The sequence below is a fragment of the Eleutherodactylus coqui genome, chromosome 7 (assembly GCF_035609145.1).
Source record: "Eleutherodactylus coqui strain aEleCoq1 chromosome 7, aEleCoq1.hap1, whole genome shotgun sequence".
NCBI lineage: Eukaryota > Metazoa > Chordata > Amphibia > Anura > Eleutherodactylidae > Eleutherodactylus > Eleutherodactylus coqui.
Genome location: NC_089843.1, coordinates 103,560,954 through 103,577,699, shown reverse-complemented (window position 1 = coordinate 103,577,699; position 16,746 = coordinate 103,560,954).

Here is a 16,746-nt window from a genome sequence, read left to right as displayed (position 1 = left end):
GTCCAGGGCCAGTAGTGGTGAGGCAGGGACAGAAGACATATTTAGTGTATATAGGCAGTGGGCCTTTCCAAAAACATTTGGGAAAAAAAATCTATTTGGGCTGCCTGTGACCGTCCTCAGTGTACTGGGTCTCTGCTGGGGGTAGTTGTCCTAATTCTTACGCAGCCAGCTAAGTGTTACAGCAAGCTTGCGCAAAATTCTTTCCTGGCTCTGTGTTGCCTGTTACATCACCGCTGTATTCCTGTCCACAGTGAAACAGTCTGCAGTAATTTTACATTGTCCAGGGCCAGTAGTGGTGAGGCAGGGACAGAAGACATATTTAGTGTATATAGGCAGTGGGCCTTTCCAAAAACATTTGGGAAAAAAAATCTATTTGGGCTGCCTGTGACCGTCCTCAGTGTACTGGGTCTCTGCTGGGGGTAGTTGTCCTAATTCATACGCAGCCAGCTAAGTGTTACAGTGGGCTTGCGCAAAATTCTTTCCTGGCTCTGCTGTGCGTTCCGTAAGCGAAGTCAGCCTCCAACCACAGGCCAATAAGCGGCACATTTAATTACTGCGTTCTGTTTCTGCACTACTGGTAATACACCATGCTGAGGGGTAGGGGTAGGCCTAGAGGACGTGGATGCGGCCGAGGACGTGGACGCGGCCGAGGACGCGGAGGCCCAAGTCAGGGTGTGGGCACAGGCCGAGCTCCTGATCCAGGTGTATCGCAGCCGACTGCTGCGGGATTAGGAGAGAGGCACGTTTCTGGCGTCCCCACATTCATCTCACAATTAATGGGTCCACGCGGTAGACCTTTATTAGAAAATGAGCAGTGTGAGCAGGTCCTGTCGTGGATGGCAGAAAGTGCATCCAGCAATCTATCGACCACCCAGAGTTCTGCGCCGTCCACTGCTGCAACTCTGAATCCTCTGGCTGCTGCTCCTCCTTCCTCCCAGCCTCCTCACTCCATTACAATGACACATTCTGAGGAGCAGGCAGACTCCCAGGAACAGTTCTTGGGCCCCTGCCCAGAATGGGCAGCAATGATTCCGAATCCTCTCCCACTGGAGGAGTTTGTCGTGACCGATGGCCAATAGAGATGAGCGAGCATACTCGTCCGAGCTTGATACTCGTTCGAGTATTAGGGTGTTCGAGATGCTCGTTACTCGTAACGAGTACCACGCAGTGTTCGGGTTACTTTCATTTTCTTCCCTGACAAATTTGCGCGCTTTTCTGGCCAATAGAAAGACAGGGAAGGCATTACAACTTCCCCCTACAACGTTCAAGCCCTATACCACCCCCCTGCAGTGAGTGGCTGGCGAGATTAGGTGTCACCCGAGTATTAAAATCTGCCCCTCCCGCGGCTCGCCACAGATGCATTCTGACATAGTTCAGGGAAAGTGTTGTTGATGCCGGAGCTGCTATAGGGAGAGTGTTAGGAGTGATTTTAGGCTTCAAGAACCCCAACGGTCCTTCTTAGGCCATAGAAATCGCAGATCGCACCTATGTGCGATCTGCGATTTCTGTTCTCTTCTCTATATGCGCTCAATGGGGCCGGCGGCGGCAGCGCCGACCCCATTGAGAACATATAGAAGACAAATCATTCTTCTCTGCCACAGCTGTAACAGCTGTGGAAGAGAAGAACGATGTTTGCCCATTGAATTCAATGGAGCCGGCAATACAGCAGGTTCCACTGAAAGCAATGGGCTGCCGGCGATCGCGGGATGAATTGTCGGGAAGGGCTTAAATATATAAGCCCTTCCCTGCAATTCATCCAGAAATGTGTTACAATAAAAATATATACCGGCGTAGAAGGCGACGGGGCGTATAAGACGACCCCCCAACTGTCACCTTATACGCCGAGAATACAGTGGAGCAAAGAATAAAAATCAGCCCATTGCTTTCAGTGGAACCTGCTGTATTGCTGGCTCCATTGAATTCAATGGGCAAACATCGTTCTTCTCTGCCACAGCTGTTACAGCTATGGCAGAGGAGAACGATCTTTATGCTGACAGTGGGGGGGGGGCACTCTTGCCGCTATTGTGGCTTAATAGTGGGACCTGGGAACTTGAGATGCAGCCCAACATGTAGCCCCTCGCCTGCCCTATCCGTTGCTGTGTCGTTCCCATCACTTTCTTGAATTGCCCAGATTTTCACAAATGAAAACCTTAGCGAGCATCGGCGATATACAAAAATGCTCGGGTCGCCCATTGACTTCAATGGGGTTCGTTACTCGAAACGAACCCTCGAGCATCGCGAAAAGTTCGTCCCGAGTAACGAGCACCCGAGCCTTTTGGTGCTCGCTCATCTCTAATAATTACCTTTATTTATAGAGCACATACATTTTTAGGGGTTTTGTCTCCATTGGGGATGGACATTTTTTGCATTCACCTATTAGCATGATTTTGGAATGTGAGAGGAAACACAGCATAAACACAAGGTCAGCATACAAATGCCATACAGGTTTTTGCCGTTGGTTAGATTTGAACTCGAGACCTAAGTGCTGCGAGCCACTGAGCCAGCACACTGTTCAATTATCTGGACTTGTGGCAACAAACTGTTATAAAATTGTACTACAACCTACAGGAGGTCCATTATCATCACCTAAGGCAAAGGAAAGTGGGTGTCCAGCCAAATAATAAATGTATATTTTAATAATATATGACAGTATGTAGTTGAATGACATATCTTAAAAAATGACAGTAATAAAACACTTTTATATAGTAGAGAAATAAGGCTTGGTTCACACTGTTAAAATTTTATTTTTAGGACTATTTTTTATTGTATGTCAAACATATGTGAGCAAACATATTCATAGTGATCCCTTTAAACTTTGTACTCTAAAATGAAATGAGTTAAAATAACATTCAACAGGATCGGGCCTCTTTTACACAAGCCTATATCGGCCACCGTTTTCACGGCTGGCCAATATACGCTAAAATCTGATGCAATGGATTCCAATGCATCAGATCACATGGCTGTATTCCCACAGAGTGACAGCATCTGGTCAGGCCAATATAGCGCCGGGCGCTTTCACACTGCCCCGCAAAGATAGTCCTGGAACTATCTTTCGGGCCAGAATACGTCGGCAGCTGCATGGGCTCCTATGGGAGCCAGTGACAGCGGCCGGACAAGGGAGGTGGGAGGGAGTTTAGCAGCATGACTGCTAAACTCCCTTCCTTTTCTCTCCTTCTCTCTCCTCCCCTCCAGCTGTTTGCAATGAGAGTGGCAGGACAAGGCGGAGCTAAGCTTTTTGGCTAATTTAAACCTATGAGCATGTAAAAGGGTTAAGTTGTGAGAATTTACCAGCATTAAGCTCTTAATATGGTGTGATCTCAGAAGCAAAGCTTGCTCCATAGATAACTGACAGTTGATAACTGGCAAAGGGTCTTTTACATGGCCCGGTTATCAGGGAAGAATGGTTTTTTCCTCAATCCGGGGCATTTGAGCAGTCACTTCTTCATAGGGTAATCTCATCTTTCATGCAGCACCATTGTTTTTAGCAGCCCATGTCCCTGTGTTAATAGAGAATGTGCTGCCGACAGCAATGAAACTGAGGCAAGTAATTATATGAGCGATCTTTTGTCTTCTGTATTGTCTGAACAGTCCTGTCTGATAGCCAGTTACTGAGTAAATCTTGTTACGCAAACTTGATCAGGTGCTTTAGCCTCACTCTACAAAATTAGCAAACCTCAAAGTTTTAATTAAAAAACTGATGTTTTATTATATTTGGATGGAGTTACTGGTGGGGCTCTAATTTTAAGTATGATTGTTAAATACAATATGAATAGTTCAATACTTAAGTGTGTTTGTTTAATTTAATGTACTGGTGATAAGTAAACAGAACCATAATTCATAAGTAAACAGGGACCGATGGAGGAGAAAAATGGGAGCTCTTCCAAAGCCATTTTCCACAACATTTCAAACACTTATAAGGCTAGTTTCACATGATTATGTTATTGGTGCATTTACGCATCTGTAATACGCCGAATGTCCTGGCCTGACCACAAGTTTCCTGATCCCAACTTAGAGCACTTATGCATTGAATTTGAGTCAATAGACCTGTGGTCAGGTTAGAAGATGTCTGTATTAGATATGCATAAATGTGCCCATAATATGTTCTTGTGAAGCTGGCTTTAATAAGATAGTAATATAAAATGTATGCTCAACTAAATATACTCTATCTGATATGTAGTATTATGTGTTAAAAATTGTCCTTAAAATACTCCCTTTGAAGTTGTTTAGTATCTAATACTGTGTTCATTTCATTTTTTCAGATGTAGAATTTTGGAAAGTAGCATACATCATTACTGTATGTAAGAAGAGTTGGCTTTCCATAATGCTACTGTGGAATATAGCATTCTGCCCAAGTCTAAAATGTGAAGATGGAGTATATCAAAACTATTAAGCACTGCAGGGTAGGAAACTATTTTATTTGACTTTTGTTGAATTTGTCATTTTAAAACGCAGGATGAGTTTCCCCTAAATGTCATTTTCTTGTCTGTGATGTAATGGGTATCAATATTTTCTTGATAGTACAATTTAAAAAGGCATTTGTCAATTGGCAATACAATTTCTAGTTTATGCCCCTATGTGATTCCTTCAAAGTGTCATTCTAACCTTCTGGTTAATTTGTCATGAACTGATATTTACTTTCACATTTAAGTTTTGTATGTTCATTATTGTCTTAGGTTAGGATGAGAATAAGATAAGGTGTTAGAAAAAGGAAAGCATTATATTTTTTAGCTTACTTGTATTTTATTTTTGTTTTTATTTTTAGTATATATTTTCTCGAAAGTCATCAATGATATAGGAAGAAAACTTACAACAGCCAAAGTAAAAGTAACCTATAACTAGAGATGAGCGAGCATACTCGTTAAGGCAAAATACTCGAGCAAGTATTGCATTTTCGAGTACATGCCCACTCATGCCAAAAGATTCGGGGGCCGGTGGGGGGCGGCGGGGGAGAGCGGGGAGGAATGGGGGAGATCTCTCTCTCTCCCTCTCCCCCTTGCTCCCCCACGCTCACTCCCGCAAATCACCACCCACCCCCATTTCTGTTTCTAATCCTAGACAAGATCTCTAAGGGCTTTTTCAGACGAACATAGTTTTCACACTGCTAGCAGTGCAAAAAGATCACAGCTAGAGAGCTGTAAAGATTGTGTGAATGAGCAATGTTTCATGCGCAGAAGATCTGAGCTTCATGTGCATGAAAAGTGCCCATTCACTGGAGCAGCTGCACTTTAAAAAGTGCAACTATTGCAGGAGGAGAGAGAGAAGAAGCCAAGCAGGGCTATGGGATTTCCCCATAGCAGGGAGAGAGAGCGGGGCTATTGGGGATTAACCCATAGCAGGGAGAGACAAAGCCCTGCACTCTCTCCCTGCTGTGGGGAATCAACCCATAGCCCATAGCTCTGCTCTCTCTTCCTGCTATGGGTGATTAACCCATAGCCTGTTCACTCTCTCCCTGCATTTGGGATCCCTGATGGATATCCCTATAGCACAGAGAGAGGGTGTTGAACTAGAGATAGGGGGTGGGGTTACATGGCATCTCAGAGATTGCCATAGCAAACATAGAGGGAGCAGGGATAGTGGGCAGATCCCTGTAGCCCGGACCCCTCCTCTCACGCTCTCCGGAAAGCCTTTGAGGAAAGCCCTGTAACCCTGCCCCCCACTCTTTCCCTGTTATAGAAAATTCTTTTGGGTAGTGAGGTAGAGGGAGTCCTCTACTGCCCCCCACTGCTGGGGAATTGCCCAGCAGCGGGGCTGGAGGAATTCCCCACCGTTTACAGCAGGACATTTAAAATGTCCTGCCCAGAAGCATATTTTAAATGTCCTGTTGTAAATGCCTGTTAGTCCCTGCGGGGATTAAGGTAACCCTTGAGGAATCCCCTCATCCCCGTAGGAACTAAGAGGAGTTTACAGCGGGACATGTTCAATGTGCTTCTGGGCAGCATGTTTTAAATGTCCTGCTGTAAGTAGCGGGAAATCTTCTTTTCCTGCACAGGCGTTTCCATAGACTCCTGCTCTAATAGGAGTCAATGGAAACTCCTGCGCAGCTTGCCCCAAAAATAAGACAGGTTCTATCTTTTCACACAGCACGGACCTTAGATGCAGGCATTGTGGCCACGCATGTCCTATCTTTTGCAGGTTCGAGGATTTTGCGCTTCTAAAACTCTTTTATGTGAACGCTTCTATAGGAACCTATTGGCTAGCTATAGAAGCATGTTCTGTGTGCTGCTAGCATCGCAAAAACTACATTTGTCTGAATGAGCCCTAAAATACAGTACGTGAACATGATATGAAGGAAGAAGTAGTAACAAAATAGTTCCCGTCTTCGCTCTGATTGCTGGGATTATTGTTACACAGCTATAGTCTTGTAGTCTACGAGCTAGACATTAAAACCACTGACAGGTGAAATGAACAACATTGCTACATTGATTATCTCATTAAAATTGTGCCTATCAAAGGGTGGGATATATAAGGCACAACTGGACAGTCAGTTCTTGAAATAGAGGTATGGGAAATGGAAAAATAGACAAGTGTAAGGGTCTGTGTGGATAGTGAAGCTATCCACACAGACATGAACTCAGTTGTGCTACTGGAGAACAGACGACACGTCTTCTCACCATGGCAGGTATGAAGGTATCAATGTCTTATCTCTGGTATATGCACAGTACAGTCATAAATGGCATGTCTATGCAGTTGGGAGCACTGTCAGTGTCTCTGACTGAATTGTCAACCCCAGCGTCCAGTGTTTTGTGTTTCAGGCTGAGGTTTTAATATAAAACAGGGAAGAAGCGTAGGGTATTCCTCTTATATCAGGTAAAAAAATGAAAAGTTGAAATCAAAAAGCCTTGGGACTCCCCAGGTGGAGTGGACCCGGGAACCTGCCTGGGTTTGCGGGCTGCTAATGCTGAACCTGCTTGTACACTGTAAAAAGCACCCACAGTAGGTACGTGAGACTCAGAACGAGGCCATAGAGCAGTGAAAGAGCATGGGCTGATCTGAGTAATCATGCTTTCTTTTATGTTCTGTGAACAGTCGGGTGCTTATAAATCGCTAAACCTCAGAAAGAGATGGCAATAGGATGAACTATGGGAAAAAAGCAAGACATTGGAGGCAGTGTGATGTTCTGGACAATGTTTTAGTTGGAAACCTTGGGTCCAGACATTCATGTGAATCTTTCTTTGACATTATATTAGCACTCAGCCTACCATCAAGGCTGGTGTTTTTGTTTTGTTATTTTCCTTATTTATCAACTGCTAGCACTTCTGATTAGGCAGGCAGAGTTATTGAACATGCTGAAGCATGTTGACTGATTTTGTTATAGACTATTTACTAATATGATGTAAAGATAATTTTGCACTCAACAGCGCTGTCTTTCCTTATGAGCTGAAGTTGTTGCTTTTTTTTTTAACCTAAATTATATGGATTTTTCTATATGAAGTTTAGGCATTATGGCCTGCAGCCATTGGGGCTTCATGAAGTAGCAAAATTTCTGTTATAGGAGTTCAAGATGTGTTTATTTGATTATTGAATATAAGGTTAAACACTTTTTTATCAGTGAGATATCCCAGGGTTTTTATAAGGAACTCCGTTTGTATTTATTGATTACACCTATGTATATAAATGGTGGAGATTGTATTTTTTTCTTATATATTTCTTATCAGCTGAAGCTTGAATTTTAAGCAATGTTAATAAACATTATACACGTATTTAAAATTTTTATTGGCAGCAATTGAAAGTAACTTGCACTAGAAGTTGAATTGTCTTAATTATAACTGAAAGTTTTTGATTACTAAATGAGCATTTTTGTTTTCTTGCACTAGAAAAATAGCAAATAAATCTTAGAAAGTACAATATTATATATTAATCTATTAAGGGCCCAACAGAGCGCACCACCAGTTTTAACCCAGTGAAGGCATATATTTTTACCATTCTCTGTGAATCTTATTTTATGGTATCTGTGCTGTTTAAAGCTTGGTGTGGTTACATTAGGTTCAACCCATTGTTACTAAGTGGAATCTGATTGCTGTCAATAAGCAATATCTCTTGCAGCTATAATTTTACTGTTGTGTATTTACGCTCCACACTTTTCATTATATGCTTTGAATAATTGCCTGGGTATTTTCAGTGTACTTAAATATTACGAAGATATTACAGGTCACATATAATGTGAGATTATCTTCTGTTCCATGACGCTTATTTTACTGCTGAGGGGTTTAAAATATCAACATTCATTATACTCTGCCATTTTATTTGCATTTTTCTGGCATTTAATAGCTTTATCTTAATGTGCTAAACATAAACCTTTTACCTCATTAAGAAGAAATCAATGCCTTATCAGAAGGCTCATTACAATCAGCTCAAGGGCCAAATTTACTTGTATTCAGAGCTATAGCGCTCTAAAATTTTTAATCCACTGCTTTTAATAGAGATTGGCATGTACATTAATAGCTTCATAAAAATGACAATATATATGTTTATAAATTTAAACAAATGGTTACTATGGGAAATAATCACAAAGCAATCATTAAGACTGGTAAAAATGACCAAAAAGTTTGTGAACTGTGGGTGGTTAATCATAATAGCTGTTTAAATGTTGACAAATATAATTTAGCAATATATTTTATTCAAGGTATTGTTGGTGGCTTACACATCAATACTATAAATGTGACTTCAATTTGTTTTTGCATAAAGGACAAGACAGATAGGGACAGTATCTCCTCAAAGGGATCATCATCATCAACAAAGCCAATCAAATTTTAACTTCTTTTTAGCACTACTTTAGAATTTTTTTATATTGCGATTTTTAACTTTGATAGTGACCTAGGCTGCTATGACCCCTAGTGCTTTGCATGGTGATTACCTGCTGACTTATTCCACCAACTTTTCTGCTTGTAACAACCAATTATATAGTTACTCCTCCTAACCTAATAACACTACTCACTTTTATATCAGCATCATATTCTTTGATATTAAGTGACAGATCAGTAATGATAAAGAAAATGCTTGTAATGATTATCTATGAGGCTAGGGCTATATGGTTACTTTGACCATGACGGGGGTCGCACTACCAAAGACCACTGTGTCGCCCAGCCAACTCACACTCACATTGAAATTAATGAGATTGCACTATGAGTCCCATCTTGCCATGGCTTTGGGTTTTAAGTGACAGAAAATATAACCTCAATGGATTTTTTATTACTTGCAATGAGTGGGAGGTCACAGAGCTACACAGCGATTTTTGGATGTGCAACCCTTCCCTCAGCCAAACGTTGCTGTGTAGTCCTAGACTAAAAGTGTGTCCATCACTGAACTGTAGGATACTATAAGTAATTTCTTCATATTGAGGTACAATGGGATTGATATATCAATGTATTAATGGCAGTTTTCTGATGTACATACCTTGAAAAATATTGCTGCTGTTAAATATTGTGTGTGCTACACTGGGAAAAAAATATTAATAAATCTCTTCCAATGTGTATTGCTTTTGAAAGATTGACTTATGAAGATTATTCAGATATACGGATCTTACAGAGTGGGTTCTTCTGCCAGAATTGCTCTGTTATACTTGTTTTATGTTAATGTAAAAGAATATACAACAGGAGTAGCAGACATAGAATTCTATATCAGACTAAATGCATGTGTAGTGGCCTGAAGTCTATATATCTGGAACCTCCGTAATATAAACATACATGTCATGTCTTCAGTTAGGATGCACTGTGCAAATTGTCTTGTCTTTATTTATGTGTATTGCACAGCTGCAGCATCTAAGAGGTTAATGTTTGTGACTGGCTGGGATATGTCAACAAATTGTCTTGTCATGTAATGTTGTATGATATAAATATGAGTGCAAGCCAAAGGGTGTGGTGAGTCTGTTCTTCTGGGTTCTTTGAGAGAGAGTGCCAGCCACATGAGGGTACCTTCAACCCTCATGTGGTGAAGAATGGAGGCTGAGGAGAGGTATCCTGATGTTCGCATTCCAGGACCCCTACCTTAAGAGTGAGTAAAAGAAGGAGCCCGCCCTGTAGTGTTCAAGCTACTAAGTACAAGTGAGTGTCTGCAGTGTGTTCTGTCCACCTTCTGTGTTTCTGTCCAGGAGTGGAGTCATACAAATAACTAAGCCTGTAGGCCCGGTGACATCCTGTGTCCCGGAGTGTGTGTATTCTGTCCAGAAGCAGGGTCATACAGATAACCAGGACTGTAGGCCAGGTGTCATCCTATGTTCTCCTCCCTGACCTCGTTAACTGTTTTCCCTGCATGGATTTGTGAAAGTTCCCTTTGAAGAAGTAAAGTTTCAGTCACTGCCTGTTGTCAGTGATTGAGGTATTCCACTATAATCGTGTGTGGACTCTATTATTTTCCTGGCAGACAACCAACGGTGTGAAGGAATGTGGACGTCACGAGTGACAACTTCTTTAGTCCACTACATATCTATACAGGTAACCGCTGTCACAGTGTTGCCTGGAAAAGGCCTAGCAGTGCCTTGGCTGAGGGCGCGGGCACCCCCCTGGGGAGGAGTTTGTTAGAGCCACCATGACAAGTGCCATCTCTACTCCCGCAATCTCCTCAGCATGTACCCCATGACTCGGTGGCTGCAGGACACCACACAAGTCATGTATGAACTATACAGTATGTTTAATCATGTTCGCTGTCTTTTATTACTTGCTTGCTTAGAAACATAATAATTAATGTGCTTTCATTTACCTGCTGATCAAGCTTTCTCGTGTAGCATGTGACATGCACAAAAAGCTAAATGTTTTATTACTTTGTGCTTTTTACATTTTGTTTACTTTTTCATTTATTTTAATTACATTATTTTCTAAAGTACTCAGCTAGGTACCAAATATTATTTATCTTTTTAGTATTAAGGAATACAGTGATAAAAAGTTTATTAACAATAATAATAATAAAATGTATTTTACACATTTAAAAAAAAAAAAATCAAAAAGTGTTTATTTCCTTTTCGTTGTATTTTCCTCCTCACAATTTACTTTGTGTTTGTACTTCTGACCTGTAGGCACATCAATGCCTGCTGCAGCTTCTAGTAAAGTTTTATACTTTCAAAGAAATGTTAGATACCTACAAACAATGTATTGCTATTTTAACTTACCAATTTACTTCTTTTTAATAGCTACTGTATGTTACCTACTAAATTGTTTCAACTGTTATCTTTTCAGTACTCTTCCCAATTCTTTCTGTCTTATTTCCTCTCTCTCTCTCTCTCTCTTTGCTTTTAACTTCCAGCTTTGTCAACTAAGTGACGAAGAAATTATTTCTTTTCAGTACCCATTTCTGTAGGTAGAATCTGAACTCTCTGTAAGTGCTCTGTTATCCAAATTGCCCCAAGTCCATTCACGTTGATGGGGTTGTCCTAACCCCATCACAGAATAATGCTTTTTGGCTGTGGCTTTTCTAACCCCCAACAATAAACTATTTCTAGCTAGAAAAAGCTTCTTGTGGCTGCTGTACAGTATTAGTCATTTTTTTCCATTCATTTAAAGGGGTTGTCCCGCGGCAGCAAGTGGGTCTATACACTTCTGTATGGCCATATTAATGCACTTTGTAATGTACATTGTGCATTAATTATGAGCCATACAGAAGTTATAAAAAGTTTTTTACTTACCTGCTCCGTTGCTGGCGTCCTCGTTCCCATGGAGCCGACTAATTTTCGCCCTCCGATGGCCAAATTAGCCGCGCTTGCGCAGTCCGGGTCTTCTGCTCTCTTCAATGGAGCCGCTCGTGCAGAATGCCGGCTCCGTGTAGCTCCGCCCCGTCACGTGCCGATTCCAGCCAATCAGGAGGCTGGAATCGGCAATCGACCGCACAGAAGAGCTGCGGTCCACGGAGGAAGAGGATCCCGGCGGCCATCTTCACCGGTAAGTATAGAAGTCACCGGAGCGCGGGGATTCAGGTAAGCGCTCCGGTAAGCTTTCTTTAGGTCCCTGCATCGGGGTTGTCTCGCGCCGAACGGGGGGGGGGGGGGTTGAAAAAAAAAAAACCCGTTTCGGCGCGGGACAACCCCTTTAAGTGAAAAATGACTAAGAGTCCACCAGAGCAGGACCCATTTTTTCTAGTGCCTCGTAGTTTCTGCTCAAAGAGGCAAGTTACCAGCTAGCATTCCCCCTTTGCTTCCATATACCTTAGTAGAGCACATGGACTGAAGCTATTCAGATAAGGCTCAAATAAGTGCCTAATGGACCTCATTCACTACAATGGAGTCTATCTGGCTATTGAGTTCCCCTCTGGCATTGTAGCAGTAAAACTAGCAGCATGCTATTTTGTCAAGCATTTTGTGTCAGAGGCTCTGAATGATGTAAAAAGCGCCCTATACCATTAACGCTTGTTATAGCCTGCATAACCGTCCTTTTACATGCGACAACAATCGACCCAGCGATAATCACTCCTGTGATTTCACACAAGAGCGAGGATTGCTCAGTGAATGAAGACGAAGTGGCCCGGTAGGATCTCTGGCCATGCACTTCCATTCACAGTAAACAAGCCATTGTTTATAGTATAAACAGGCTAATTGCCATCTGATTTTTATGCTGGCATAAAATGAATGAGGAACGAATTGTCATTCGTCGTTCAGTCGCTGCAGGCATTTACAGTATACTGACCGATTATTTTTCATGATTTTAAAACTTTGAAACAATGAATTTATAAAGTTTGATACTTCAAAGTGAAATAGAGATCATTTTACATGTTTCATCTTCCTCCTACTCCTTTAAGTAAATGTCCAATAGCAAACTTGAACTAACTTTCTCCTCCGGGCAATGCTTACTGTGTTATTACTTTACTTCTTTATTATGCTAATTACCCTTATTTAAAATTAGTACATTTACAATAACTTGTTTATTTTCCTAGATGTCAAATATTACGAATTCCATGTAATCGCTGTAGAAAGATATATGTCTTAGGCAATAAAATAATGTAAACACATAGATAACCATACATACAGTATAATTTTAGCATTATATGCATCATTATCTTACAAGAACAGCACCAAGTCACATATTCATATACTGTATTACATTATTCAAGTATGCATGCAATTACTCCCCTCTGCTGTATAATCAAATTATAATCTGTTGACAATAATAACATAACAATTAAAAAAGTATTACAGCAATTTTTCATAGTTTTGACGCTGGCACAATGATCCAGATTTCATAGTTCTATTGCTTTAGGGCTAGTTATATTTCAGGCATTTGCATTTAAAATTCTACTGCCATTTTAGGAAGGAAAATATATCTTCACATTCATGTAATTTTTAAAAGTTGTTGCGTACTGAAGCCAAACATCTCAGTGTCTTCACATCCTCTGCTATGTTACCGTATTGTTTGTGGTTCTCCTGGGACACTTATTATTAGGTCCAGTAAAACAATTTAATTTAATAGGGAAGCAACTGTCATACTCCATATTAAACATTAACAAATGCAGGAAAAAATTACCTAAACCGATATTATTACAAAAGGTAGCACAGAATAGATGGTTTTAAATATCTCTTTTTTGTGTTTCAATCTGTGGAAGGTCACTTTTCATTGATTTTTTCCCCTTTTTTTTATTACAGAAACAGAGTATTGAAAGATCTTTATCAATATGTCAAACATAATGTAAGGATAGCTATAGTAAAACCTGTCTACAATTACTTTTTATAGATTTTATCACTAAAGAATGGAGCTCACACTTCTGTGACTATTTGTTGTTTTTATTAAAAGGATATAATTTAGTTTGAATAAGAAAGATAATACAATGACGGGTGCTTTTTATATGCTGTCTCAGTGAATAGACACCTTATTTCTTTGGATTACAACTGGAGTGCTGTGGCTTTTCTCTTTTAGATATATCTGTGTAAAGGGCTTGGACTGTGTTTGTGCCTTCTTTTCAACTTTAATTGCCACAGTGTTGCGGGTTTTTTTTTCGTTTGCATACTTTTGATGTCAACTCTCCAGGAAAACATGACTTTGTGTATGTATTTTCTTTGCTGGGGAGTTTTCTTCTATACAAAAAGAAAAGTTGGTAGCTGAGAGTCCTTTTGGGTTTACAGAGCACCTACCTCCCTCTCCCCTTCTATTTTTAATTTGCTTCATCACTTACCATCTTTTTATTTGTGGCCCAAAACTGTCCTATACATTTCTCACTTACTCAACACCTAATGGAATCAGGAATTCCTTACAGCTGGAGCTGGTCTATGCTCTGAGTGTAGTTGTATGGTGATCACTTGTTTGCTGCCTTAGTAATTTTTGATCCTTTTCTTCTCTTATTTGCACCATATTTTCACCATTTATTTTTATCCCCGTTTGAAACTTCCCATTTAATCCTTCTAGCTCATTCTGGGACAGTGGGTCATAGCCATAACTACATACTTTCCCAACCATAACCAAATATAACTTTTAGAAACTCTTTTGAAGGCACTGTTCAGTTATGAGATGACACATTAAAACAATAGGCCTTCACCTAAGTCCCTACTAGATACAGTTACTGTTTTTAATCTTTCAATATCCATAAGTGAACCAAGATCTAACCCTAACCATCAACCCTATTCTATTTCTGTTTTGTCTAAGTGTACAAATTATGGAATTTTTAAAGAGGGTATGTCATCTCTTCTGGCATGTCTGTAAATATAGACCTTATGAATCCTTTTAAAAAATCCCCCCAAAAATGGAGTGGAGGATGCACATGCTCTATTAATTTCAAAAGCGGCACGGAAAATCGCTGCGTAAAAGCGCTTGGCAATCTCCAACACTGTTATTAGAAATAATAAATGGCACCATACATCCCCATTAACTTAGCTTTAATTTGGTAAGATGGGTATTCCCATCTCAGTCCTGCTGTTCCTTTCCTATTGGGTGCCTCATCTAGCCTCCAATAGGTGATTGTTTTTTATGAAAACCTCACCCGGTGCTATGCTGCTTCCATAACTCCTTCAGACATGAATTGTAATTGTATAAACAATGTAGCACAGAGAGTTATGCTGTTTCTGCAAGTCAGACGTTATTGAAACAAACTAGCTTGCTGTGCTGCTTAAGTAACTCTCATTCACTTCTACGGGAGTTACAGAAACAGGATAGCTGTTCTGTAAAACCCGGCCACCTCTTGGAGCCTGTACGTAATAACAAGCAGGAGGTGATGGGAATACTACTTTAAAGACTTCATTTACAATAGAGATTGGATACATTCTCATGACATGTTAACAAAATCCTCCACAGCTGCAAATCCCATTGCAACTACTAGGTGTCCTCCATATTATTTACTTGTCTTGTTATACTGGGAAAGAGATTCCTTACATCTGTGCTGTTCACAATAAGCAGTTAAATATATTATGTTTGACCACACTGACAGTATAAGCACATTGAAATGTAGAAGTGTGCACAGTTCCATTCCTGCTTGTCCAATTGTGTCGAGTATACTACAATATAAGCAGGGAATGAGGAAAACGCCGACCTGGTGATGCTTGTCTGCCAAAGTTATCTGCAGATTGCTGCATAGTCATGATTAATCTTGAATATGTAAATTCCTGAGTGTTTCTATGTTATGAACCCACATGCTAACATTTGTTATTTAACCCTGTGAATGCTGATGGTTCTAAGAATATAATGTAATAATAAAGAAAAGAATTTTAATTGATGTCTACACTGTGAAAGGTTCTAAGAATATGACAACACAAAAACATTATTTTTTAAGTGTCTATGTTATTTTTGCTATAATTGCACACAGATTAAATTTAACATGTAATTATTTATACTGCAGTATAAAATTCATAAAAGCAAAATTCAAAAAACATCACTGGAGTTGTGGTTCTACAGATGTAGCAAAGTTTAACTTGAATTTCGATGAATCAGGTAACTTTCTGCACCATAGTTTATTTGCCCCTTTCTATAGATTTTCAATGATCTTTGCTGCTTAAGAATTAGCTAACAATAGATTTTTAATTACTTGAGATAGCTTGTCTCAGAAAGCTATCACTGTATAGTTAAAATTTTCTACATCTGTTATTTCCATACTCCCCAAAAACATATAAAAGTTTTTCAATATAATATACTTAAACCAAAATTGTGCCTTTAAAAAATACAATTGTAATGACAGCATTCAATATGGTAATGACAGTCCTGAGGCACCAATACAGTAATCCCCAAGCCAGATTGCATCCTGGACTATAATAGGTACACCAGGGAGTGTTGATATGCTGCATTAAGTGTTGAAGCCATAATGTACCATACAAAAAATTAAGATATAGCACAAAAAGTATGTCGTACAGATAGTACTGTATAATGCTTACATACTATTTCAATATGCAGACCATGGGGGACCATTCCTTCAATTTTAAGAGATAGTTAACGGAGGCCTAATATTTGTGAACAAGGAATGGAATGGCCTCAGGACTTTTGGAAGCAAATCCTTCATATTGTATTATAGAAGCAATGCCTAGTTAATTTCCTCAAACTGCAAAGAAGGAAAAGTCTCAAAAGAGTGTGTTCCAAAAGGGGGATAAGAAAGAACATCACTTATAAGTGTCAAAAATCTGGACTGTGCATAGGGGCTCATCGGCTCATCGGTGCCCGTGTTACTACAGGAGGAAGATGGCTATACCTCAAGATGGACATCTCTCTGCAGCGCCGGGAGAAAGAACATGTGACTGGCTTCATTGCCGGTCATGTGTTCTTTCTTCAGCGCTGCGGGGAGTCGTCTGTCTTGAAGTACGGCCGTCTTCTTCCTGCAGTAAGGGCTCAGTCACACGGGCGCATCAGCGTCTGT